This window comes from Lithobates pipiens, unplaced genomic scaffold (genome assembly GCF_037356315.1).
Source record: "Lithobates pipiens isolate NorthernLeopardFrog02 unplaced genomic scaffold, aLitPip1_a1.2 Scaffold_35, whole genome shotgun sequence".
NCBI lineage: Eukaryota > Metazoa > Chordata > Amphibia > Anura > Ranidae > Lithobates > Lithobates pipiens.
Genome location: NW_027507811.1, coordinates 17945316 through 17972422, shown reverse-complemented (window position 1 = coordinate 17972422; position 27107 = coordinate 17945316). Strand labels below are relative to the sequence as shown.

Genomic DNA, 27107 nt, shown 5'->3' with positions numbered 1-27107 from the left:
GATCGGTGTAGGATCCCCTAAACTTGCACATCCTAAACAGGGAGTGGGTGCAGTTTGGCATCTTTGCCCTGGGCACTGGAAGACCTTGTCCCAGCACTGGTTCCAAGGACTGGACTTTTGATGCCATTTACTGGGATGCAACTAAGCTATAAAAAGTTATGAACAACGCCACACAGCCAAATCCAGTACATTGTTATTAGAGAGAGAGAGAGGAAATACAATTGTGATTCTGTATATCGCTCAAATGTACTTCTATGGAACCTGGACAGAACAGTAAATATAACTTTAGTCACTAAAGCAGTGGTTATCCACCTCAGTCAACGGGCCATGTTTTCAGGTTTTCCTTCACTTTGCACAACTGCTTTAAATCAATATCAATGACATGGTATTGACAAGATCTATTTTATCTAAGGGAAGTTTCCAAAACATGGCCCATTGGGGGTACTTAAGGACTGAAGTTGCGAACCATTGCACTAAACTACCTATTGTTTAAGAGCGACTGTCTGTGTTACTTTGGAAGAGAAGGGACTTTACAATGTATTGGGGAGAACTGGGGAATAGAATGTACAATTCAGTTAAGTCTTGATGTCATGGAGTGAAGAGTGATAAGAAGGAGCTTCCAATTCAGGGCAGCGAGAATGGTGGTGACCAATGACAGAGGTTCTGTAGGCAAGGGTAGTTTGGCACATGGCTGGGCCCCATGTTAGGTCACACTGCAGAACAGAACCCTTCTAGGGGCTATGCTTAGAACCACGGTGTGCAAGGCCTTGCAAAGTAAGTGTGGTGGGTCCCATCTTTGCCATGTGCTGGGTTGTAATCCATGCCAATCTGGCCATCTCCATCCTTTGGACACTTTCAATACCTGTAAGCGTGTATGACCTCATTGGTGGCGGAATGAAGTTGGCACTGTAGCACCCTGATGTTTAGGCAGGGATGCTCCTAAATTTACCTGCCAGGTGTATTTGCCTTGGCCAATTTTTAGGGATCAATTGAGTTCACCCTAAGTCTGGAATTGCTGTACTTCTCTCTTATGCCACTAGGTGGCCGGGTAAGTAGTGACATTAGATAAGGCAAGGGCAAAGCAAGAACAGATTAGGAGTATATGGGGTATCTCTGCCAGTGGGCAGGGGTTTTCTTAAATCCCTTGGCCTGCTGGGAGAACCAGTCAGGTGATCGGTGTTCTGTGCCACCTGGACGGCCGTCTGGGTGGACATGTGTTGTATTGTGTGTTGTATTGCCCTGGGCTGCTAGGCCGGAGTTTGTGCCTATCCCGGGGACATCTGGCTACTAGGCTGTCTGAGGGCCTATCCAGAAACAAGAGAGCAGCATCGGGTTGGGTTTGCAGCTAAACCAGAAGTGATGGTTCTGCCGGTCGGAAACACCTGTCGTGGTCAGAGGTAGAGGGGAAGCTGTCGCCACTAAGAGACAAACCGCCTCATTACCAGGGACCACAGTGAGTAACGGAAGCAAGTACCGGAGCAGTACTCTCACCAACCGGAGACGGTGCAGAATCAGGAAACTTCAGCAGGTGTCGAGCCAGGAACCCAACCAGCGGAGGTATCTGGAGTGCCAAGTTAGGGACTCAGCAAGGAAGCCGGGGGGGGGGGGGGGGGCTTGAGGAAGATACTGAAAGTGAGGATTGGATGATCTCAGATGATCCGGTGGCAGTGGATAAGAAAGTCTAGTGAGAGAGACCGGGAGCTCAGTTGAGTGAAGACCTACAAGCAGTGATCGCAGGGGAAGTGAAGGAACTGTTACAATTTGTTAGAAACTGTTAAGGACTGTTGCCATAGGAGACAGCAGATCCTGTGCATGCAGATGTGGGGTCTTGCTGGATGCCTTTCCCTGCATGGTTGTCTACCTGTAGAAGTCTAAGTCTGACAATTGATATTTCAACTACCAAAGGATGTGGTGTGTCAGACTGATAGGGCGGGTGGGAAGTGGTTAATAAAGCATTGCACTAACAGCTTAGGTTGTCTCCACACTGATGGGGGAGGGATGGAGCCACCCCAGGACACCAGCATTGTAAATCTTGGAGGAAGGTTTTTTTTTTCCATATTTTGATGTTACAGTTGTACCCAGTTCCATGCCAGAGCTCTGTTAAAGTGTTGACTGTTAGACCAAAGTGACTTTTTTTTCCTTGCTGACTCAGCTTGGAGTCCATATATGATCTGCAAACTCTTCATAATATAAAATCCAGCCAATCCGATGTAGTAACAATCCACTAACGCGTTTTGGATAATGAAGCCTCAGTCATAGCTATTTATTATTATAGAATTAGCAGATGATATATGGACTCGGTGTGAAGACTTTTCTGGTTGATTTTGGAGGGAGAACAGGAGCCCAGCTGTGAGATCGGCATTTCCACTTATTCCACCGATGGGGAGGAGGAGCCAAAACTCCACTTATTTGTCATCTACTGAGATTTATTCTATTTTTTTACTTCTTTCCAACAGATGGATGTGATGTCAGGAATTCCTCGGAGAGACGTCTTCTATTATCTGCTGATTGTAAGTCAGAAGATAATGTCATCACACAGGATCCTCCAGGAGGAAATCCAAATACACAAAATATACATCACAGACCTTCCTGTCCGGAGACATCAATGGATCCCTCTGATCAGGGGGAATCTTCTCATCAATCACATACTATGATTGGAAATATCCATGTAAGATCTCACACTGCAGATCCATCAACAGATCCTTCTAATCCCGAGGAAACTTCCTCACCCCATGAAGGAGATCACCGAGGTCACAATCTATTCTCATGTTCAGAGTGCGGGAAATCTTTCACTCATCAAGGAACCTTTGTTAGACACCAGAGAATTCACACAGGTGAGCGTCCTTATTCATGTTCAGAGTGCGGGAAATCTTTCCCTGAAAAAGGAGTCCTTGTTAAACATCAGAGAATTCACACAGGAGAACGTCCATATTCATGTTTAGAGTGCGGGAAATCTTTCTCTCGGAAAGATAATCTTTCAACACACCAGAAACGTCACACGGGTGAGCGTCCTTATTCATGTTCAGACTGCGGGAAAACCTTCAGTGGAAAAGACTATCTTGTTAGACACCAGAGAATTCACATGGATGAGCGTCCCTATTCATGTTCAGAGTGCGGGAAATCTTTCATTCGGAAAAGAGACCTTGTTACTCATCAAAGCATTCACACAGATGAGCGTCCTTATTCGTGTTCAGAGTGCGGGAAAGCTTTCCGTAGCAAAGTACTCCTTGTTAAACATCAGAGAATTCACACAAGTGAGCGTACTTATTCATGTTTAGAGTGTGGGAAATCTTTTACTCGGAAAGTACATCTTGTTACACATCAGAGAATTCACACAGGTGAGCGTCCTTATTCATGTTCAGAGTGCGGGAAATCTTTCACTGATAAAGGACCTCTTGTTAAACATCAGAGAATTCACACAGGCGAGCGTCCTTATTCATGTTCAGAGTGCGGGAAATCTTTTACTCGGAAAGTACATCTTGTTACACATCAGAGAATTCACACAGGTGAGCGTCCTTATTCATGTTCAGAGTGCGGGAAATCTTTCAATCATATAGGACCTCTTGTTAAACATCAGAGAATTCACACAGGCGAGCGTCCTTATTCATGTTCAGAGTGCGGGAAATCTTTTACTCAGAAAGTAAATCTTGTTACACATCAGAGAATTCACACAGGTGAGCGTCCTTATTCATGTTCAGAGTGCGGGAAATCTTTCACTGATAAAGGACCTCTTGTTAAACATCAGAGAATTCACATAGGTGAGCGTCCATAATCGTGTTCAGTGTAGGAAATCTTTGATTAGGAAAAATAATCTTGTTGAACATCAGAAAATGTCATACTGGTGAACAAGTTTTATTTAACATATCCTGAGTGTCTCTGCTGAGTTCCTGTTAAAGACTTTGCCCGACTGATGTCTCTTCTGGTTCCTGATCTTTGGCTTCCGACTACGCTGATCTCTGGCTTCCTGATTACCGGCTTGTCTGATTACCAGTTTTGGGCTTCCGAACCCTGGCTTATGTTTTGACTATGTTCCTGATCTGTACAATTTTTTTCTATTACATTAAAGGTGTGATTTTTTTTTTGTGCATTTCCTGTCTCAGTCTGATTCATGGTTCCTGACACCCTTGTTGCAATCCACTCAGACATTGCCATAGAGGCTTCAACATTACCCACCCCCCTGCCCGCTCTGATGTCACATGACATCAGAAGGGGCTTCCAGATTCCAATAAGCCCCCCACCCGCAGACTCCCACAACCACCAGACAAGGTGCTTTGGGGGAACCCAAAGCACCTTCCCCATGTTGGGGGCAAGCGGCCTGGTAAGGTTCAAGACGGGGCGCTTGATTGTCCCCCTCTTTCCTGGGCTATTATTATTATTATTATTATTATTCAGGATTTATATAGCGCCAACAGTTTACGCAGCGCTTTACAATATGAAGGCAGACAGTACACTTACAATACAAATCAATACAGGAGGGATCAGAGGGCCTACCATGGCTGCTTACTTGGATAAGGGTCTGGTATGGATTTTGAGGTGAACTCCTGCGCCATTTTTTTGTGCAGGATTTCCCTTAAAATCCATACCAGACTTGAAGGGTCCCTATGTCTTACCCACTTTAATACACTGTTTTATATACCGTATTTTTCAGGCTATAAGCCCTTGTACACACGGTCTGAGATTCCGACAACCAAATCCGACGGATCTTGTCCGAAACTGTTGCATACACACGGTCGAACAAAGTTGTTGGAAAATCCGATCTTTCAGAATGTGATGACGTAATTTTGTTACGATGGGACTACGTTCAGGCTAGTAGCCAATAGCTTTGATGTAGGAATTTGATCTGAGCATGCGTGGCACTTTGTCTGATCAGAATTCTCTACACATGATCGGAGTATGCCCGATCGGAGCAGTTTGTCGGAAAATATTTCCAGCAAGTTGGAAAATTTGGTCTGACGGAAACAGTCCGATGCATACCACACACAGTCAGAATATCCGACAAACCACTCGGATCGGACACATTCCGACGGAATCTCTGACCGTGTGTACAAGGGCTAAGACGCACTTTTTTCCCCCAGAAATATGAGGAAAATGTGCCTGCATCTTATGGTGCAAATATATGATTGGCACCGCCCCCCGCCACAATCCAGAGCGAGCCTCAGCCTTAGAAAAGGCCGCGGCTTCAGCCTACCATCCTCTGCTGTGCATATTATGAGGGGCTCCCACCATCCCTGTGCTATGCTCATTATGAGGGGATCCCACCATCCCTGTGCTATGCTGACTTCCTCATGGGGCTGCTTATTATGAGGGGCTCCCACCATCCCTATGCTGTGCTGACTTCCTCCTGGCGCTGCTTACGGTGCAGGTGTCAGTGCTTTATGTCACGCTGCTGATGTCAGTGCTCTCTATCATGGTGCTGGTGTCAGATCACTCTATCACGGTGCAGGTGTCAGTGCTCTATATCACGGTGCTGATGCTGGTGATCATCTCCTGCACCCTCTTCTTTGCCTACCCTCACCTTCCCTCGCTTCCATTGTCTCAAGAGTCCTGAATTTTCAGAATTTCACATATAAAAAAAGAATGCTTGTAGTTGTCGATCTCAGATTCACCTCATACATGTGTTATGTCACGGTGCTGGTGTCAGATCACTCTATCACGGTGCAGGTGTCAGTGCTCTATATCACGGTGCTGATGCTGGTGATTAGGGATGAGCTTCGTGTTCGAGTCGAACATACGTTCGACTCGAACATTGGCTGTTCGTCCGTTCGGCGAAGTCCGAACATTTTGGTCCGTTCGCGCCAAATTCATGTGGCGCTCACGGCCCACAATGCACTGCGATGGCGCAGTGCATTGCTGGCTCATGATTGGCCAAGCATGCACTGTGACCCCGCATGCTTGGCCAATCGCAGCGCCAGCAGCGAGGAGAGCCATGATTGGCCACAGGCAGGATGCCTGTGGCCAATCATAGCTCAGGCTGTGTAGTGCACGCCCCACACTATATAAGGCCGCCAGCGCGGCAGCCTTGTGTAGTGTGTTGGCGTCTGAAGCAGTGGGTGTTCTGTGTACCTTCAACACAATACACACCGATCGTTTTCGGACGATTTTCGATCTTGCTGTTGTGTAGTGGTTATTGTCTGCGTGCCCTGACCGCAGTATACACCGCTATATTCACCTCACCTATATAGCTAGTGATCTATCTTTTATAATAGAGCTTGCAGTCAGTAGTGTTAGGAGTGCGTGCTGTCTGCGTGCTCTGTACCCAGTACATACCGTTATATCCACCTACATAGCTCTTCTCTATTTGAGACCACTTGCCATCTGCAGGAGTTATTGGAAGTTGTGTGTGCTTCCAGCACAGCACAGTATACATCTGTATATACCCCTTTATCTCTGGTGTTCTATAATAAAGGCATCTGCAGGAGTTAGTGGGTGTTGTGTGCCTCTAGCACAATATACACTACCCAACTGCTTTTTTACCCAACTCCCTTCAGGCCATTACCATGTCTGGAAGGCCAGCAAGGAGAGGCAGACAGGCGCGAGCCGATAAAAGAGGGCAAGCAGGCTCTGTGTCTAGAGACAATAGTGCTGGTCGTGGACGCGGTGCATTGTCATCAGCACGTGGCTATGGGACACGCTTGTCCTTCTTTTCGGCAGCTGGACATGTTGAACCGCAACATGCCAACGACTTGGTAGAGTGGATGACCAAGCCCTCCTCATCCTCTCTCACCCAGTCTCAGGGTACTAGCAAAGCAGCTGCCAACGCATCGTCTTCCCTCCTCAATGTCATCATCAGTGACTCCTTCCCTAGACCCACCACGTCCTCCTGAGGAGTCTCCTGAACTCTTTGAGCACAGTGTTGGGTACATGCTCCAGGAGGATGCCCAGTGTTTTGTGGGCTCTGATGATGACACTCAGCTAGAGGAAGGCAGTAGCGTGAGCGCAGAGAGAGGGGATGCTCAAGAAGGACAGCAATCTGGCAGTCATGTTCCACAAGCTGCAGCATACTGCCAGGTTTGCTACAGCGATGAAGAAGGAGGGGATGATGAGGGCACTGACTCCACGTGGGTGCCTGGAAGGAGAGAGGAGGAGGAGGAGGCACATGTCCAACGAGGCAGGATGCCCTCCGGGGGCCAGCTTAGGGGCAGCACACCGACTGAATCACACCGCAGAGCTCCGCCTGTGCAGAGCGCTGCCTCTGCGCGTTATTCTAAAAGTTCTTTGGTGTGGGCCTTTTTTGAGACGAATGCATCAGATCGCACCGCTGCTATTTGCAACATATGTCTCAAGCGTATCTCACGTGGCCAAAACATCAGCCGCTTGGGCACCACATGCTTGACCAGACATATGTTGACCTGCCATGCAGCTCGTTGGCAAGCGTACCTCAAAGACCCACACCAAAGAACAAAGCGGACCTCTCCTTGCTCCTCATCAGCTGGCATCTCCAACCCCACTAGACCTTCAGTCCTCTCTGAAACCTGCTCTGAGAGGAATGAAGGTGTAGAATTAGGTGTGTCACAGCCAAGTGCTTCCGGGAACTCTGCTAGCGGTACACCCACGTCCGATTATAGCAGGCAAATGTCCCTGCCCCAGCTGCTGGACCGGCGAAAGAAGTTCACTCCCAGCCATCCACATGCCCAGCGGTTGAATGCTAGCTTGGCTAAATTGCTAGTACTTCAACTGCTGCCTTTTCAGTTGGTAGACTCGGCCCCCTTCCATGAGTTTGTACAATGTGCGGTTCCTCAGTGGCAGGTCCCCAAACGCCACTTTTTCTCACGGAAGGCGATTCCGGCTCTCTACCGGCATGTGGAAGGCAATGTCCTTGCCTCGCTGGACAGGGCGGTCAGCGGTAAGGTGCATATTACCGCTGACTCATGGTCCAGCAGGCATGGACAGGGACGTTACCTGTCTTTCACGGCCCATTGGGTCACTCTTCTGGCAGCTGGGAAGGATGCAGGACAAGGTGCAGTAGTGTTGGAGGTTGTTCCGCCACCACGCCTCCAAAATGCTACTATTGGTTGTGACACACCTCTCTCCTCCACCCCCTCCTCTTCTTCTTCCTCCATGGCCTCTTCCAGTGCTCTGTCCTCAGAACCAGCGGTGCTCCGTAGGTGTTCCAGGGGCTACGCAAGTACGCAGGCAAAACGATGCCATGCCGTGCTTGCGCTGGTTTGTTTGGGGGACAGGAGCCACACTGGGGCGGATGTTTTCTCAGCTCTGCAGGGGCAGGCCGAGAGGTGGTTGACGCCATGCCAGCTTAAGCCAGGAATGGTGGTTTGCGACAATGGCACCAACCTCCTCTCCGCCCCCCGACAGGGACAACTGACCCATGTGCCCTGTGTAGCTCACGTCCTTAACCTGGTGGTGCAGCGGTTCTTGGGCAGGTACCCCGGCTTACAGGATGTCCTGAAGCAGGCCAGGAAAGTCTGTGTGCATTTCCGCCGATCATTTAATGCCTGTGCTCGGCTGGCTGAGCTCCAAAAGGAGTTGAACCTGCCCAAGAACCGCCTTATATGTGACATGCCCACCAGATGGAACTCAACATTGGCCATGTTGCAGCGGCTGCACACGCAGCAGAGGGCCATCAATGAGTACCTGTGCGACTACGGCACCAGGACAGGGTCAGGGGAGCTTGGTTTTTTCTCACCACGCCAGTGGGGCATGATCAGGGATGCATGCACTGTCCTGTCACCGTTTGAGGAGGCCACAAGGATGGTGAGCAGTGACAGTGCATGCATCAGTGACACTGTACCTCTTGTCCACCTCTTGGAGCATACGCTGCGTGGAATAATGGACATGGCACTTGAGGCAGAACAGAGGCAGGAAGAGGAGGACTTCCTTGCCTCTCAAGGCCCCCTTTATCCAGACAGTGTTCCTGCTGTGCCACCCATCACACAGGAAGAGGATGAGGAGGAGGAAGAGGAGGAGGAGGATGATTGTGTCAGCATGGAGGTGGAGGCTGGCACTCAGCATCAGCAGCAGCAGTCTTGTAGGGATGATTTACAGTCCCAAGAAACACGTGGACTTGTACGTGGCTGGGAGGAGGTAGCTGCGGATCATGTTGTCCTTAGTGACCCAGAGGACTCCGGACCGAATGCCTCAGCTAACCTACGCTGCATGGCCTCCCTGATCCTGCAAAGCCTGCGGAAGGATCCTCGTATTCTTCGGATCAAGGAGAGGGACCATTACTGGCTGGCCACTCTCCTTGATCCACGGTACAAAGGTAAGGTTGCCGACCTTATCTTGCCATCGCAGAGGGAGCAGAGGATGAGACATCTCAGGGAGGCCTTGCAGAAAGGTCTGTGCAACGCGTTCCCAGAGACTGGGAGGTTACAAACTCCTGGTCCTGGACAACGTGTTGCTGAGGCATCGGTCAGAAGGAGCGGTGGAGAAGGTGGCCGTCTGACTGATGCTTTCAGACAATTTTTTAGTCCGCAGCCCCAAGGTATGATCAGTTCCAGCACCCATCGCCAGCGTCTGATTTACATGGTGCAGGAATACCTAGGGGCAAGGTCAGACTTGGACACCTTTCCCACCGAAAATCCTCTGGCTTACTGGGTCTTGAGGATGTATCACTGGCCAGAGCTTGCACAGTATGCAATTGAGCTACTGGCCTGTCCTGCATCCAGCGTTCTTTCGGAACGCACCTTCAGTGCTGCTGGTGGCTTTGTTACCGATCACAGGGTGCGCCTGTCCACCGAATCAGTTGATCGACTGACCTTCATCAAGATGAATCAGTCTTGGATCACCTACAGCTACCAAGCACCTGAAGCTGATGTAACAGAATAATTTTTTTTGAAATATCACATCCCTTCAAGACTGCCTATGCTGATGCTGAGTGACTGTCCTGTTATGTTGATTGTCTATCCTCTTCCTCCTCCGCTGATATGTTGGAAGAACATTTCTGGTTCTGGTTGATGCCATCAGCCCAATTTTTCTGCCCCTGTTTAACAGGGGCGTTTAAGTACAATTTTTGATGCAATGCTTTGCAGCAGGGCTAATTCCTGCAATAAAACTAGAGTATATGGGAGAGGTTGCAGTGTGGTGGAACCAGCACCAGTGCCTAAGGCCCAATTTTTCTGCCCCTGTTTAACAGGGGCGTTTAATTACAATTTTTGATGCAATGCTTTGCAGCAGGGCTAATTCCTGCAATAAAACTAGAGTATATGGAAGAGGTTGCAGTGTGGTGGCACCAGCAGCAGTGCCTAAGGCCAAATTTTTCTGCCCCTGTTTAACAGGGACATGTAATTACAATTCTTGATATAATATTTCACAGGAGGGCCCCTTCCTGTGCCCACCCAGAGTAACGGTGAGGACTTATAGTGTTGTGGCACCAGCACCACAACCACCAAAGGTCAATTTTTCTAGCACTGTTCAACAATGGCATGTAATTACAATTCTTGATATAATCGTTCACAGCAGGGCGCTCCAGCGCCCACCAAGAGTCACTTTGAGGGCTTACAATGTTGTGGCAAAACCAACACCTTGTTCCGCCATTTCTGCAGAGCATATAGGGCAGGCCCCTACTTTCAAACATCCAATTTACAAACATCTCCTACTTGCAAACGGAAGGAGACAACAGCAAGTGAAATGAAAAAAGATGGACGACAAAACAAATTATACAGGGGTGATAACCCTTCCCTATGTTTTCCAAAAAGCTTAAAAATAGTTTTTTTGACTGGAGCTACACTTTAAAAATGTACCAGTTGAAAATTACAAACAGATTCAACTTAACACAACAAACCTACACAGTCCCTGTCTTGTTTGCACCGCCTGTATACTGCTGTTCTGAGTATATAGGGCCTGGGGGTCACACGCATTTCCTTTTTTTAATATGGGTACAGGGTTCCCCTTAATATGCGTACAAGACCCAAATAGGCTGGTAATGGGCAGGGAGGGCTACCCATGCCATTTTTCTCAATGATTTTCAACCATATTGCAGGAACCAGATATAACATTAAAACCGCAAGCAGTTTTAAATGGTGTTATTTCCGTTTAATGTCATTTTGTGCAGGGACTGTTCTAAACACGGGAAACACGTGGCACTTCACAGGCATACTACAGACACCCCCCAGGCACCATATTTAAAGGAATATTTCACTTTTTTTTCACTTTAATCGTCATTAAAATCAGTGCTCCCGCCAAAACGGCCATTTTTAAAAACATTTTAGGCATTGACCCATGTCCCCTGGGGCAGGAGCCAGGTCCCCAAACCCTTTTTAGGACAGTATCTTGCATATTAGCCGTTAAAATTAGCACTTTTCATTTCGAACGTTCGAGTCCCATAGACTTCAATGGGGTTCTAAAGTTCGTTCGAATTTGGGGTCCGTTCGAAAGTTCTGGTGCGAACCGAACCGGGGGGTGTTCGGCTCATCCCTACTGGTGATCATCTCCTGCACCCTCTTCTTTGCCTACCCTCACCTTCCCTCGCCTCCATTGTCTCAAGAGTCCTGAATTTTCAGAATTTCACATATAAAAAAAGAATGCTTGTAGTTGTCGATCTCAGATTCACCTCATACATGTGTTATGTCATTGGCCATGTGGTGGGACTATGTGTGCACAGCTAGTAATTATTTTGTGGCTGCAAATATGACCTGTAGGTTTGTAAAGTTCACCATCCCTGTGATGTGTTGACTTCCTCCTAGGGCTGCTTATTATGAGGGGCTCCCACCATCCCTGTGCTATGCTGACTTCCTCCTGGGGCTGCTTACGGTGCAGGTGTCAGTGCTGTATATCACGGTGCTGGTGTCAGTGCTGTATATCACGGTGCTGGTGTCAGTGCTTTATGTCACGCTGCTGATGTCAGTGCTCTCTATCATGGTGCTGGTGTCAGATCACTCTATCACAGTGCAGGTGTCATTGCTGTATGTCACGCTGCTGATGTCAGTGCTGTATATCACGATGCTGCTGTCAGTGCTGTATATCACGGTGCTGGTGTGAGTGCTTTATGTCACGCTGCTGATGTCAGTGCTCTCTATCACGGTGCTTTTGTCAGATGACTCTATCACGCTGCTGGTGATCATCTCCTGCACCCTCTTCTTTGCCTACCCTTGTCCCTGACCTTCCCTCTCCTCCATTTCCTTCATGCGCTCCACAGTCCTGAATTGTCAACAATTTCCCATATAAAAAAAGAATGCTTGTAGTTTGTCGATCCCAGATTCACCTCATATATGTGTTATGTCATTGGCCATGTGGTGGGACTATGTTTGCACAGCTATTAATTATTTTGTGGCTGCAAATTTGACCTGTAGGTTTGCGAAGTTCGCCTCCCATTGAAGTCAATGGGGCCCGCTGCGAACGTTCCGGTTCGTGAACTATCGGCCGCGGTCCGCGTTCGCGAAACGTCCCGTCGGAAGTTCGTCCATCACTAGTAACAAACTCACCACCGTCCATGATCTATTTATCACTAACTCCCTGAACCTACTTGCAATTACTGAGACCTGGATTCAAGAATCTGACCTTCCTTCTCCTGCGTCTCTCTCCTATGGTGGCCTCCTGTGGACTCACTCTCCCAGGCCTAGTGGACAGAAAGGAGGTGGTGTTGGAATCCTCCTATCCCCTCAAAGCACTTTTCAGGTTCTTCATCCATCCCCCTCTCTGTCCCTCTCTTGATTTGAAGCTCACTGTATTTGCCTATTTTCTCCGGTTTCATTGAAAATTGCTGTGATCTATCGCCCCCCCTGGACCGGTATCAAACTTCCTTGATGACTTTTCTGCCTGGCTACCCTACTTTCTCTCCTCTGAAATTCCAACACTCATTCTTGGTGACTTCAACATCCCTGTTAATCTTAACACTCCTGCTACTTCTAAGCTGCTGAGCCTAACCTCCTCTTTTGCAGATGGACAAGTGCTTCCACTCACTCTGTTGGCAACTGCCTTGACCTCATCTTCTCCTACCTATGCACTCCGCACGACCTCTCCAATATTCCTTTGCCTCTGTCTGATCACCACCTTATCAGTTTCAATCTCCTTGTCTGCCTCCTCCTTACCCTCCAACTACCAAACTATTACCCGTAAAAACCTTCGCCATCTTAACCCTTCTCTTCTTTTCTCTGCTACAGATTGTCTATACAACAAAATCTCCTCCTTGTCCTGCCCCAACATGGCTACTTCTGTCTACAACAGTTCGCTGTCATCCACCCTGGATACCTTGGCCCCCCTTACTACGCACAGAATAAGGCCCCGGCCGCTGCAACCCTGGCAGACAGACAATACCAGAAGCCTCAAAAAACGTAGCCATGCTCTTGAGCATCTGTGGCATAAAACTAAGGCACAGCAAGACTTCAGCCAAGATAAATCTGCCCTCCAAAAATACCATTCCTGCCTGCACGCTGCCAAACAGACCTACTTTATCACTCTCATTAACACCCTCTCACGCAGTCCCCGTCAACTCTTTTCTACCTGTACCACTCTACTTCGTCCTCCATTACCCCCACCCACTAACTTACTCACTGCCCAGGAGATTGCTTATCACTTCAAAAATAAGATTGAGACGATTCGTCTCGAGATCTCCGCTCTACAGACATCTGCCTCACCTTACACTCCCTGTCCTCCTGCACAATCAATACTTTCCTCTTTTGACCCAGCTACTATAGAGGAAGTCACTAAACTTTTTTCTAATGGCCACCTAACCTCCTGCCCCCTGGACGCTGTTCCTTCTCAAATACTATGGTCACCATCTGACTCAATCCTACACTCCTTAACTCATATCTTCAACCTCTCACTCTCTACTGGCATCTTCCCCAACCCTCTAAAACATGCACTAGTCACTCCCATAACAAAAAAGGCCTCTGACCCCACCAATCTTAACAACTTAAGACCCATCTCTTTACTCCCTTTTGCCTCCAAACTCCTTGAACGTTTAGTCTACAACCGACTGAGCAACCACCTCATTGAAAATAACCTTCTCGATCCTTTTCAGTCTGGATTTCGCCCACAGCTTGCCACAGAAACTGCCCTTCTAAAACTCACTAACGACTTACTAACAGCCAAAACCAACGGTCATTATTCCATACCCTTACTCTTGGACCTTTCTGCTGCCTTTGATACAGTTGACCACCCCCTCCTCCTCAAAAAACTCAATTTGCTTAGTCTCCATGGCTGCACTCTCCGTTGGTTTGAATCTTACCTATCTCATCGCACCTTCAGTGTCACTTACAACTCCACTTCCTCTTCTCCAACTCCTCTTACCGTTGGGGTCCCCCAAGGTTCTGTCCTTGGGCCTCTACTATTCTCGATCTACACGTCCGCCCTGGGTCAGTTGATAGACTCCCATAGCTTTCACTACCATTTATATGCTGATGACACCCAAATCTATCTCTCTACCCCTCAGCTCACCCCATCAATCTCCTCACGTATCGCTGATCTACTAACAGACATATCAGCCTGGATGTCACACCACTTCCTCAAACTTAATCTATCTAAAACCGAGCTCTTAAGATTTCCTCCCCCACGTACCCCTTCGCCTGACTTCTCTGTCAAGATCAATGGCACATCTATCAGTCCATCCCCACATGCCAGAGTGCTAGGGGTAACCTTAGACTCCGAACTGTCCTTTCAGGCCCACATACAAGCCCTGTCCAAATCATGCCGCCTTAGCCTCCGCAACATTTCCAGAATGCGCCCCTTTTTAACTAATGACACCACCAAGCTTCTAATTCACTCCCTGGTCATCTTTCGCCTCGACTACTGCAACTCCTTTCTCGTTGGATTACCTTTACACAGACTATCCCCCCTCCAGTCCATAATGAATGCCGCTGCCAGACTCATCCACCTTACCAGCCATTCAGTGTCCTTCACCCCTCTCTGCCAATCCCTGCATTGGCTTCCACTCACTCAACAAATAAAATTCAAAGTACTAACAATAATTTACAAAGCCATCCATAACTCTGCCCCCAGCTACATCACTGACCTAGTCCCAAAATACCAACCAAACCGCCCTCTACGGTCATCCCAAGACCTCCTGCTCTCTAGTTCCCTTGTCAACTCCTCCCATGCTCGCCTCCAGGATTTCTCCAGAGCTTCTCCCATCCTTTGGAACTCCCTACCCCAATCTGTCAGACTGTCCCCTAATCTATCCATCTTTAGACGATCCCTGAAAACCCTTCTCTTAGAGAAGCCTATCCTGCTTCTAACTAATACTGTTTTACTTCCTCCATCAGCTCATCCCCCCACAGCTATTACCTTTTGTATCAATTGCCCCTTCCTTTTTAGATTGTAAGCTCTAACGAGCAGGGCCCTCTGATTCCTCTTGTACCAAATTGTAATGTAAATGTAATGTCTGCCCTCATGTTGTAAAGCGCTGAGCAAACTGTTGGCGCTATATTAAACCTGTATAATAATAATAATAAAGAAGCCCCCGAATTTATCTTAACCGACAAAAGGATCACCACACAAAAAGTATGTTTAAGCGTGGATCCAAAGACCTCTATAGAAAGACTTTTTAACCCACAGAGGATCCAATCCCCAGAGATTAAAGAATGGTACCCCATGCACCTGAAATCAGCAAAAACTCGGGTGTACGAGATACTGACCCAAGCTCGTAAGCCATTTGTCCCAGTAACCATTACACGCGAGAAGAGACCCAAGAGGTTTGTGGGGGTCCTGATAGCTGGACTCATATTCACCGTCCTTGGAGCTGTAGTGTCCACCACCATATCTGCTGCTAATACAGTCTCCGTAAAGACTCTTGCAATGGAAATTGAAAATTTACAAATTAATATTCAAGCCATCCACCATGAACTTGAAACACAAAAAACTGAGTTTACCGATTTCCGCACCATCATCAATGACACGGTGGTCACTGTCAACCTGCACTCAGAACTGATCACCCGGTCTATCGACCTCCATCAAAGTCATGAACTTTTCAAAAGGGAACTACTATACATCCAAGAACCAATTCTATTCCACACACTAGCCTATCTAAACAAAATACATAATGGAATGAACGATCTCTCCCACGGACACATTCCCCTTTATTTTGTGTCCACTGAGATGATAAAAACCTTACTCACCAAGGTCAATGGGGGTGAAGTAGAAGACTTTCAAGTCAACCTGGCTTTCGAAACAGGAAGTGCTATGCCACTATTAGTGATGGCCGAACAGTTCGCCCGGCGGTCGGTTCGCGGCGAATTTCGACTGTTCGCGGTCCGCCAGTTCGGCGGACTATTGGCGTCGTTCGCCCGGCGGACTTCCGTGTTTTTACTGTGTAAAGGAACTTTGACCTGATGACACATCCATCGTGGGGTACAGGACAGCCAATTGAGACATTACAGCACAAGGTCACTTGGACATTCCCCCTAACCTATAAATACACCCGATCCGGTGGCCATTTTACATTCTTTCTTCTGTCACTATAGGGAAAGGTTGCTGTGTGGAGTAGGGAGAGATAAATCGCTAGCTATTTGGTACACAAAAGTTCTTTTCAGGACTGGTATAGGTGTTAGGTGTATATAGGTTTGCTGTGCTACTGATTCTTGCAGCAGCCTGAGTGTCTTTTGTCAGTTTAGAGAAAGGGACAGAGCGCTGTGTGCTGCTATTTTAGGGACAGCCAGATTAGTCATCATCATCATCATTAGCTGTTACTATCAGGTCCACAAAAGAGCTATTCCAGTAACCACTAATCGTTCCAGTCTCCTCTTTTCTGCCACTTTGTATAGGGACAGGAAGGAAGCAGTGTGTCAGGCAGTGAGGGTCAGTTTAAAGAGTTGCTGTTACTATTAGTTCCACAAAGGTTATTTTCAGGACTGGTATCAGTGGTATGGTAATTGGCTTGTACACGTATAATATTCTTTCTTCCAAATATAGAAAGAATATTATATTTGACTGCTGCCCTTCTGCTGCAGTCTGCTAATCATTCACAACTCACTTGTTCCACAAAGCTCTTTATCAGGACTGGTAACTTGGTCTGTGTAGGGTGCTACAGTACATAGGGTTGAGTGCGGTACAGTCTGCTGTTCTGTAAGGACCGCTATCGGTCCACAATAGATAGGGTTGAGGTGCACCACTGCTGACCGCTGCCCTATACTGCAGCAGTCCTTCATTGGTATAGGGACTGACGTACAGTCTGCTAATCACTAACACACAACCTGCTTGGTCCACAAAAGTTCTTATAAGGACTGGTAACTTGGTCTAGGGTGCTACAGTACATAGGGTTGAGTGCGGTACAGTCTGCTGTTCTGTAAGGACCACTATCGGTCCACAATAGATAGGGTTGAGGTGCACCACTGCTGACCGCTGCCCTATACTGCAGCAGTCCTTCATTGGTATAGGGACTGACGTACAGTCTGCTAATCACTAACACACAACCTGCTTGGTCCACAAAAGTTCTTATAAGGACTGGTAACTTGGTCTAGGGTGCTACAGTGCATAGGGTTGAGTGCGGTACAGTCTGCTGTTCTGTAAGGACCGCTATCGGTCCACAATAGATAGGGTTGAGGTGCACCACTGCTGACCGCTGCCCTATACTGCAGCAGTCCTTCATTGGTATAGGGACTGACGTACAGTCTGCTAATCACTAACACACAACCTGCTTGGTCCACAAAAGTTCTTATAAGGACTGGTAACTTGGTCTAGGGTGCTACAGTACATAGGGTTGAGTGCGGTACAGTCTGCTGTTCTGTAAGGACCGCTATCGGTCCACAATAGATAGGGTTGAGGTGCACCACTGCTGACCGCTGCCCTATACTGCAGCAGTCCTTCATTGGTATAGGGACTGACGTACAGTCTGCTAATCACTAACACACAACCTGCTTGGTCCACAAAAGTTCTTATAAGGACTGGTAACTTGGTCTAGGGTGCTACAGTACATAGGGTTGAGTGCGGTACAGTCTGCTGTTCTGTAAGGACCGCTATCGGTCCACAATAGATAGGGTTGAGGTGCACCACTGCTGACCGCTGCCCTATAATGCAGCAGTCCTTCATTGGTATAGGGACTGACGTACAGTCTGCTAATCACTAACACACAGCCTGCTTGGTCCACAAAAGTTCTTATAAGGACTGGTAACTTGGTCTAGGGTGCTACAGTACATAGGGTTGAGTGAGGTACAGTCTGCTGTTCTGTAAGGACCGCTATCGGTCCACAATAGATAGGGTTGAGGTGCACCACTGCTGACCGCTGCCCTATACTGCAGCAGTCCTTCAGCAGTATAGGGACTGACGTACAGTCTGCTAATCACTAACACACAACCTGCTTGGTCCACAAAAGTTCTTATAAGGACTGGTAACTTGGTCTAGGGTTCTACAGTACATAGGGTTGAGTGCGGTACAGTCTGCTGTTCTGTAAGGACCGCTATCGGTCCACAATACATAGGGTTGAGGTGCACTACTGCTGACCGCTGCCCTATACTGCAGCAGTCCAACATTGGTATAGGGACTGACGTAAAGTCTTCTAATCAGTCACACACAACCTGCTTGGTCCACAAAAGTTCTTATAAGGACTGGTAACTTGGTCTAGGGTGCTACAGTACATAGGGTTGAGTGAGGTACAGTCTGCTATTCTATAAGGACTGGTATCGGTCCACAATACATAGGGTTGAGGTGCACTACTGCTGACCGCTGCCCTATACTGCAGCAGTCCTTCATCGGTATAGGGACTAAGAGTTTTGTCACAGGGTGATTTAAAAAATGACAGGCAGAGGAAGAGGCAGGCCCTTCCGCAGGGGTGGTAGGGGTAGGGCAGGAGCACCAGCCTTGAGCCAAAGTGGGAAGTTGCAGAAGGTGCGTTCAATTACCTTAAAGGACGCACCAGACTTGGTTGAGTGGCTGACTCAGCCTTAAGCCCCGTACACACGAGAGGACTTATGTCCGACAGACTTCCGAAGGAGTTCCGTCGGAGTTCTGCTGGAATTCCGACGGAGTTCTGACAGACTTTTCGGCTGAGCGGACTTGGCCACACACAATCACACTAAACTCCGACGGATTCGAACGTGATGACGTACGACTGGATTTGAATAAGGAAGTTCATAGCCAGTAGCCAATAGCTGCCCTAGCGTCGGTTTTAGTCCGTCGGAATAGCATACACACGAGCGAATTTTTCGAAGGGACCGGGTCCGGCGGAGTTCCTTCGGAAAAATTTGAAGCATGTTCCATATTCTAAAGTCCTTCGGACTTTGGCGAGTCAAAAGTCCGTTGCAGCCCACACACGATCGAATAGTCTGACGGACTCAGTCCGTTGGACTTTGGATGTTGAAAAGTCCGCTCGTGTGTACGGGGCATAACTCTTCTGCACCCTCCTCATCCTCTCGATCTGCACCCTCTTCTTCACTCTCTGCTATGTGCACCCCCAAAGACACTACCACCAACAACAACACCACCACCACCACCACATACCTTCCGCTTGAGTCACAGGAATTATTTTCTGATCCATATCAAGAGGACATTTCTGATGCGCAGCCACTCTTGGTATTGGATCAGGAAGAGGAGGTAGCAACAACCGCAAATGTATCAGGAGCGAGTCATCGACCATGTACGGTCACATCTGGCGCTCCCAGGGCACCGGCACATGGCTCCGCAGTGTGGGCTTTTTTTAACGTGTCCGCTGCTGACAATAGCGTTGCCATCTGCAATCTTTGCAGTCAACGCATTAGTCGCAGTAAGCCCAACACTCACCTAGGGACGACCGCCTTAAGAAGGCACATGAGCAGCCATCACCGAGCCCAGTGGGAGCAACGAAACACACAAAGCCACACTGCAGGCTCTCACCGTCCAGCCTCGTCTTTTACTTCTCCTTCTCCTCTCTCCTCACAATTGTCCTCCACTCCACCTTCCATCACGCCAAGCTCACGTTTTTCTGCAAAAAGGCAGGCTTCCGTGGGCTTAATGTTCGAGCGTAAAAAAATGATGACGCCGGATAACCCTCTTGCCCAACGGTTGACGGCTGGCTTGTCAGAACTGATAGCCCGCCAACTACTGCCATATAAACTGGTGGACTCGGAGGCCTTTCGCAAATTTGTGGCCATTGGAACACCACAATGGAAGGTCCCAGGAAGGAAGTATTTCTCGGAGAAGGGCATCCCAGAGCTATATGGCCATGTTCAGCGGCAAGTGAATGTATCTCTGGCACACAGTGTCGGTGCCAAGATACATCTGACCACAGACACGTGATCTAGCAAACACGGGCAGGGAAGGTATATCACTTTTACTGCCCACTGGGTGAACCTTCTGACGGCCGTCAAGCATGTAACCCGTGGCACCCGTGTAGATTTGGTTTTACCACCACGGATTGCATGCAGGCCTGACTCTTCTTCTCCTCCTCCTCCTACTCCATCCTCCTCCCTCTCCTCCTCAGCTGCCTCCTCCTTTTCCGCTGCTAGCGTCTCTTCCGCTGCACCTCCCAAGCTCCCCAGAACCTATTCCACATGCCAGGTGAGACGTTGCCATGCCGTGCTGCGTCTGTTGTGCCTGGAAGCCAAGAGCCACACTGGCCCGGCACTCCTTTCAGCTTTGCGTTCACAGGCAGATCAGTGGCTAACACGGCTCAATTTGACAGTTGGTAAAGTGGTGTGTGACAACGGTGCCAATCTGCTTAGCGCATTGAAACAGGGCAAAATCACGCACGTGCCATGCATGGCACACGTCTTAAACTTGGTCGTGCAGCGATTCCTTGTCAAATACCCTGGGGTCCAGGACATCTTGCGGCAGGCAAGGAAAATCTCGGCCCATTTCAGAAGATCTTACACGGCCATGGCTCGCCTTGCTGACATTCAGCGGCGACACAATCTGCCGGTCAGACGTCTTATTTGCGATTGCCCGACGCGATGGAACTCAACCTTCTATATGCTTGATAGGCTGCTCCAGCAGAAACGTACAGTTAACGTCTACCTGTATGAACTCTGCGGCAGAAACGGTTCTGGGGAGCTGGGTTTTTTTTCACCGCGCCAGTGGCTGCTCATGCGCGACGCATGCAGACTTCTGCGGCCATTTGAGGAGATCACCAAACTGGTCAGTCGCAGCCATGGCGCCATCAGTGACATGGTACCTTATGCCTTCTTTATGGAGCGTGCATTGCGTCGTGTCATTGATCAGGCTGTGGAGGAGCAGGAGCGGGAAGATGAGGAAGTCGCAATGCTGGATGAATTCCCAGGGGGGGCTACTCTATCTGAGACAAGTCAACAACAGGAGTCTGAAGAGGAGTCAGAGGAGGATGGTGCCGGGGTGGATGAGGAGCAAGAAGAGCATGCTTTAAACCTTTCTGGGATCCCTGTTGTGCGTGGATGGGGAGAGGAGAATGAAGAGGATGACATTATCCTGGATGATGAGCAGGAGCCAGGCCACCACACCACTTCCACTTTAGTGCAAATGGGGGCCTTCATGCTCCAGTGTTTTAATAGGGACCCCCGTATAAAAAGCATAAGGGTCAAGAACCAGTACCGGGTGGCAACGTACTTAGACCCCCGGTACAAACACAAAATGGCGGAAATGTTACCGCCGTCACAGAGGGCTGTCAGAATGCAGCACTTCCAGGCCTTGCTTCGAGAAATGCTGCATTCTGCTTTTGCGTGCGCTGGCAGAGGAGCAATTCCCACTCCCAGAGAAGGATTTGCGGGTACCAATCCAACAGCGCCTGCAAGAAGAGGCCGGTTTGAAGATGTGTTGGTGACTTCGGATATGAGGTCATTCTTTCAGCTGACCCATCGACAGGTGTCATCCGGGTCCAGCATCAGGGAACGCCTAGACCGTCAGGTGTCCGACTACATTGGGTTAACGGCCGATGTGGACGCTCTGAGGAGTGATGAACCCCTGGACTACTGGGTGGGCAGGCTTGACCTCTGGCCAGAGCTTGCCCAATTTGCAATCGAACTGTTGGCTTGCCCCTCATCCAGTGTCCTGTCCGAAAGGACGTTCAGCGCAGCAGGGGGGATCGTGACCGATAAGTGTACTCGCCTAGCTCACGACAGTGTTAACTACCTCACATTTATAAAAATGAATGAGGCATGTATATGTCTATAAACTATTTTTTTAATCAAGCACACAGACCTTCTTTCTTCATTTGGCTCACTTCCTTGTCCCAAAAAAGCACACCGTACTATATGCCCCTACCCTCCTCTTTGAAGAGGTTGAGCGGTGTCATATTTCTACTGGGGCTGCTTATGAGGGGATCACACCATCCCTGTGCTGTGCTGAGTTTCTCCTGGGCCTGCTTATTATGAGGGGATCACACCATCCCTGTGCTGTGCTGACTTCCTCCTGGGGGTTCTTATTATGAGGGGATCACACCATCCCTGTGCTTTGCTTAGTTTCTCCTGGGCCTGCTTATTATGAGGGGATCACACCATCCCTGTGCTGTGCTGAGTTTCTCCTGGGCCTGCTTATTATGAGGGGATCACACCATCCCTGTGCTGTGCTGACTTCCTCCTGAGGGTTCTTATTATGAGGGGATCACACCATCCCTGTGCTGTGCTGAGTTTCTCCTGGGCCTGCTTATTATGAGGGGATCACACCATCCCTGTGCTGTGCTGACTTCCTCCTGGGGGTTCTTATTATGAGGGGATCTCACCATCCCTGTGCTGTGCTGAGTTTATCCTGGGCCTGCTTATTATGAGGGGATCACACCATCCCTGTGCTGTGCTGACTTCCTCCTGGGGGTTCTTATTATGAGGGGATCACACCATCCCTGTGCTGACTTACTCCTGGGGGTTCTTATTATGAGGGGATGACACCATCCCTGTGCTGTGCTGAGTTTCTCCTGGGCCTGCTTATTATGAGGGGATCACACCATCCCTGTGCTGTGCTGACTTCCTCCTGGGGGTTCTTATTATGAGGGGATCACACCATCCCTGTGCTGTGCTGACTTCCTCCTGGGGGTTCTTATTATGAGGGGATTACACCATCCCTGTGCTGTGCTGACTTCCTCCTGGGGGTTCTTATCATGAGGGGATCACACCATCCCTGTGCTGTGCTGAGTTTCTCCTGGGCCTGCTTATTATGAGGGGATCACACCATCCCTGTGCTGTGCTGACTTCCTCCTTGGGGTTCTTATTATGAGGGGATCACACCATCCCTGTGCTGTGCTTAGTTTCTCCTGGGCCTGCTTATTATGAGGGGGTCACACCATCCCTGTGCTGTGCTGACTTCCTCCTGGGGGTTCTTATTATGAGGGGATCACACCATCCCTGTGCTGTGCTGACTTCCTCCTGGGGTTCTTATTATGAGGGGATCACACCATCCCTGTGCTGTGCTGAGTTTATCCTGGGCCTGCTTATTATGAGGGGATCACACCATCCCTGTGCTGTGCTGACTTCCTCCTGGGGGTTCTTATTATGAGGGGATCACACCATCCCTGTGCTGTGCTGAGTTTATCCTGGGCCTGCTTATTATGAGGGGATCACACCATCCCTGTGCTGTGCTGACTTCCTCCTGGGGGTTCTTATTATGAGGGGATCACACGATCCCTGTGCTGTGCTTAGTTTCTCCTGGGCCTGCTTATTATGAGGGGGTCACACCATCCCTGTGCTGTGCTGACTTCCTCCTGGGGGTTCTTATTATGAGGGGATCACACCATCCCTGTGCTGTGCTGACTTCCTCCTGGGGGTTCTTATTATGAGGGGATCACACCATCCCTGTGCTGTGCTGACTTCCTCCTGGGGGTTCTTATTATGAGGGGATCACACCATCCCTGTGCTGTGCTGAGTTTATCCTGGGCCTGCTTATTATGAGGGGATCACACCATCCCTGTGCTGTGCTGAGTTTCTCCTGGGCCTGCTTATTATGAGGGGATCACACCATCCCTGTGCTGTGCTGACTTCCTCCTGGGGGTTCTTATTATGAGGGGATCACACCATCCCTGTGCTGTGCTGAGTTTCTCCTGGGCCTGCTTATTATGAGGGGATCACACCATCCCTGTGCTGTGCTGACTTCCTCCTGGGGGTTCTTATTATGAGGGGATCACACCATCCCTGTGCTGTGCTGAGTTTCTCCTGGGCCTGCTTATTATGAGGGGATCACACCATCCCTGTGCTGTGCTGACTTACTCCTGGGGCTGCTTACGGTGCTGCTGTCAGTGCTGTATATCACGGTGCTGGTGTGAGTGCTTAATGTCACGCTGCTGCTGTCAGTGCTGTATATCACGGTGCTGATGTCAGTGCTTAATGTCACGCTTCTGATGTCAGTGCTCTCTATCACGGTGCTGCTGTCAGTGCTGTATATCACAGTGCTGATGTCAGTGCTTAATGTCACGCTTCTGATGTCAGTGCTCTCTATCACGCTGCTGCTGTCAATGCTGTATGTCACGGTGCTGGTGTTAATGCTTTATGTCACGCTGCTGATGTCAGTGCCCTCTATCACGGTGCTGCTGTCAGTGCTGTATATCACAGTGCTGATGTCAGTGCTTAATGTCACGCTGCTGATGTCAGTGCTGTATATCACGGTGCTGATGTCAGTGCTTAATGTCACGCTTCTGATGTCAGTGCTCTCTATCACGGTGCTGCTGTCAATGCTGTATGTGACGGTGCTGGTGTTAATGCTTTATGTCACGCTGCTGATGTCAGTGCCCTCTATCACGGTGCTGCTGTCAGTGCTGTATATCACGGTGCTGATGTCAGTGCTTAATGTCACGCTGCTGATGTCAGTGCTGTATATCATGGTACTGATGCCAGTGCTTAATGTCACGCTTCTTATGTCAGTGCTCTCTATCACGGTGCTGCTGTCAGTGCTGTATATCACGGTGCTGATGTCAGTGCTTAATGTCACGCTTCTGATGTCAGTGCCCTCTATCACGCTGCTGCTGTCAATGCTGTATGTCACGGTGCTGGTGTTAATGCTTTATGTCACGCTGCTGATGTCAGTGCCCTCTATCACGGTGCTGCTGTCAGTGCTGTATATCACGGTGCTGATGTCAGTGCTTAATGTCACGCAACTGATGTCAGTGCTGTATATCACGGTGCTGATGTCAGTGCTTAATGTCACGCTTCTGATGTCAGTGCTCTCTATCACGGTGCTGCTGTCAGTGCTGTATATCACGGTGCTGATGTCAGTGCTTAATGTCACGCTTCTGATGTCAGTGCCCTCTATCATGCTGCTGCTGTCAATGCTGTATGTCACGGTGCTGGTGTTAATGCTTTATGTCACGCTGCTGATGTCAGTGCCCTCTATCACGGTGCTGCTGTCAGTGCTGTATATCACGGTGCTGATGTCAGTGCTTAATGTCACGCTGCTGATGTCAGTGCCCTCTATCACGGTGCTGCTGTCAGTGCTGTATATCACAGTGCTGATGTCAGTGCTTAATGTCACGCTGCTGATGTCAGTGCCCTCTATCACGGTGCTGTTGTCAGATGACTCTATCACGGTGCAGGTGTCATTGCTGTATGTCACGCTGCTGGTGATCATCTCCTGCACCCTCTTCTTTGCCTACCCTGGTCCCTGACCTTCTCTCTCCTCCATTGCCTTCATGCGCTGCACAGTCCAGAATTGTCAGAACAATTTCCCATATAAAAAAAGAATGCTTATAGTTATCGATCCCAAATTCACCTCATACATGTATTATGTCATTGGCCATGTGGTGGGACTATGTTTGCCCAGCTAATAATTATTTTGTGGCTGCAAATTTGACCTAAAGGTTTGCAAAGTTCGCCTCCCATTGAAGTCAATGGGGCCCGCCGCGAACTTTCGGTTTCGCGAACTATCGGCCGCGTTCACGGTCCGCGTTCGCGAAACGTCCCATCGGAGGTTCGGACCATCACTAGCCACTATATATCAATCCAGAAGATCTTGAAGTATGTTTTTTGTTAGCCATACCCTTCGTCTCCTCTAAGAATATCTATCAGATGAAAACAATCCATAATGTCGGAACATGGAGGGACGATATACACGTACAGATCAAAACCCCAGACCTGATTGCCTATCAGCCCTGGATGCCGGATTTATAGGCTATATCCCTGTTGAAGGAATGCACGCGATTCAAGGACATCAAATTCCAATGTAACGGAAACCCATTCGTATATGACACAACCCACGCACTATGTGGCATGGAATTTAAAAAAACATGGTTCAGAACAATGCGAAGTACAAATGCGGAAAACTACAGATACATCAGAAGTCCAGGAAATACTCGTGAAAGACGAATGGCTGGTCAGCACTCCATTAAAAAACATGAGCATATTTTATGAAAAACAAATCATGAGCCGTGTCATAGCTCTACCTGCTACAGTATCTATTATCAAGGTCCCCGCCAACGCGAGAATCACAATCGGGAAAACCACATTGTATCCGATAGGAACCAAAATCTGGGAAGGGGAAGTTGAAAGTTTCGATGCCTTCCAACATCAGGACATCCCAATGAACCCAGACCTCAAATTCCTATTAGAACATAAGCCTAACCACACCCTCCAGATGTCTATCAATTGAAACTTTGGACTATTCCGAGAAAGACCATATCTTATTAGAGAGCAGAACATATTTTCCAATGAGGGATATAATGATTCTAACCTGTGTCAGACTGTTTATATTATGGTTAGTGGTCCTCACCATCCAAATGACAAAAGTATCCCGAGAAACCCACGAACAATTACCAACGGTCTTAAGGCTTATTAGCGGAGGTCACCAACAACTTTAATCTTTAATACATTACACACCACGTTATCACCCTCTGATTTTCTCTAGGTTATAGAGTGAATACCTGCTACGTTTCCCGGACATACCCGGAATTCAAAAGGGGGAGTTTGCCATAACAGAGATACCTCAAAATATCATATTTTGCTATTCTGGTTTTAAGTCTGGTGAAGTCAACAATACTAAAAAGAACACTTCCCCCTCCCATCAGAATTAGGTGACTAATTTATATGACCCCTTGAAAAACTGGGCTGCCACAAACAATGTTTTAGGTTGTCTCAGATTGAAGCCACAAAAACTTTTAATTCAAGGGAAGTCCGAGTAAATAAACCCATTGTATCAGAATGAACAAATATCCCAAAGTCTACATCAATATGGACTCAGATGCCAATAGGACAAAGACTAGGAGACGAAAGGGAAGGTTTCTTCCGACTGGACAAACAATGAGAGTAAACATGGAATTGTTTTCCCTGAATGTTCAAAGTTCATTTGAGACACTGTGAGAAAGCGTTGAAAAGAAAAGAAAAAAAAGAACCCTATGTACAATTTTTTTTTTTTTTTAATATATA

At 48.5% G+C, this 27107-nt stretch overlaps 1 protein-coding gene and 1 pseudogene across 1 annotated transcript in view; both read left to right on the top strand.

Annotated features, from left to right (window-relative positions):
- Positions 1-27107, top strand: part of LOC143955178 (uncharacterized) — a 137670-nt gene that overhangs the window by 23283 nt on the left and 87280 nt on the right.
- Positions 2126-4087, top strand: LOC143955814 (uncharacterized; annotated as a pseudogene).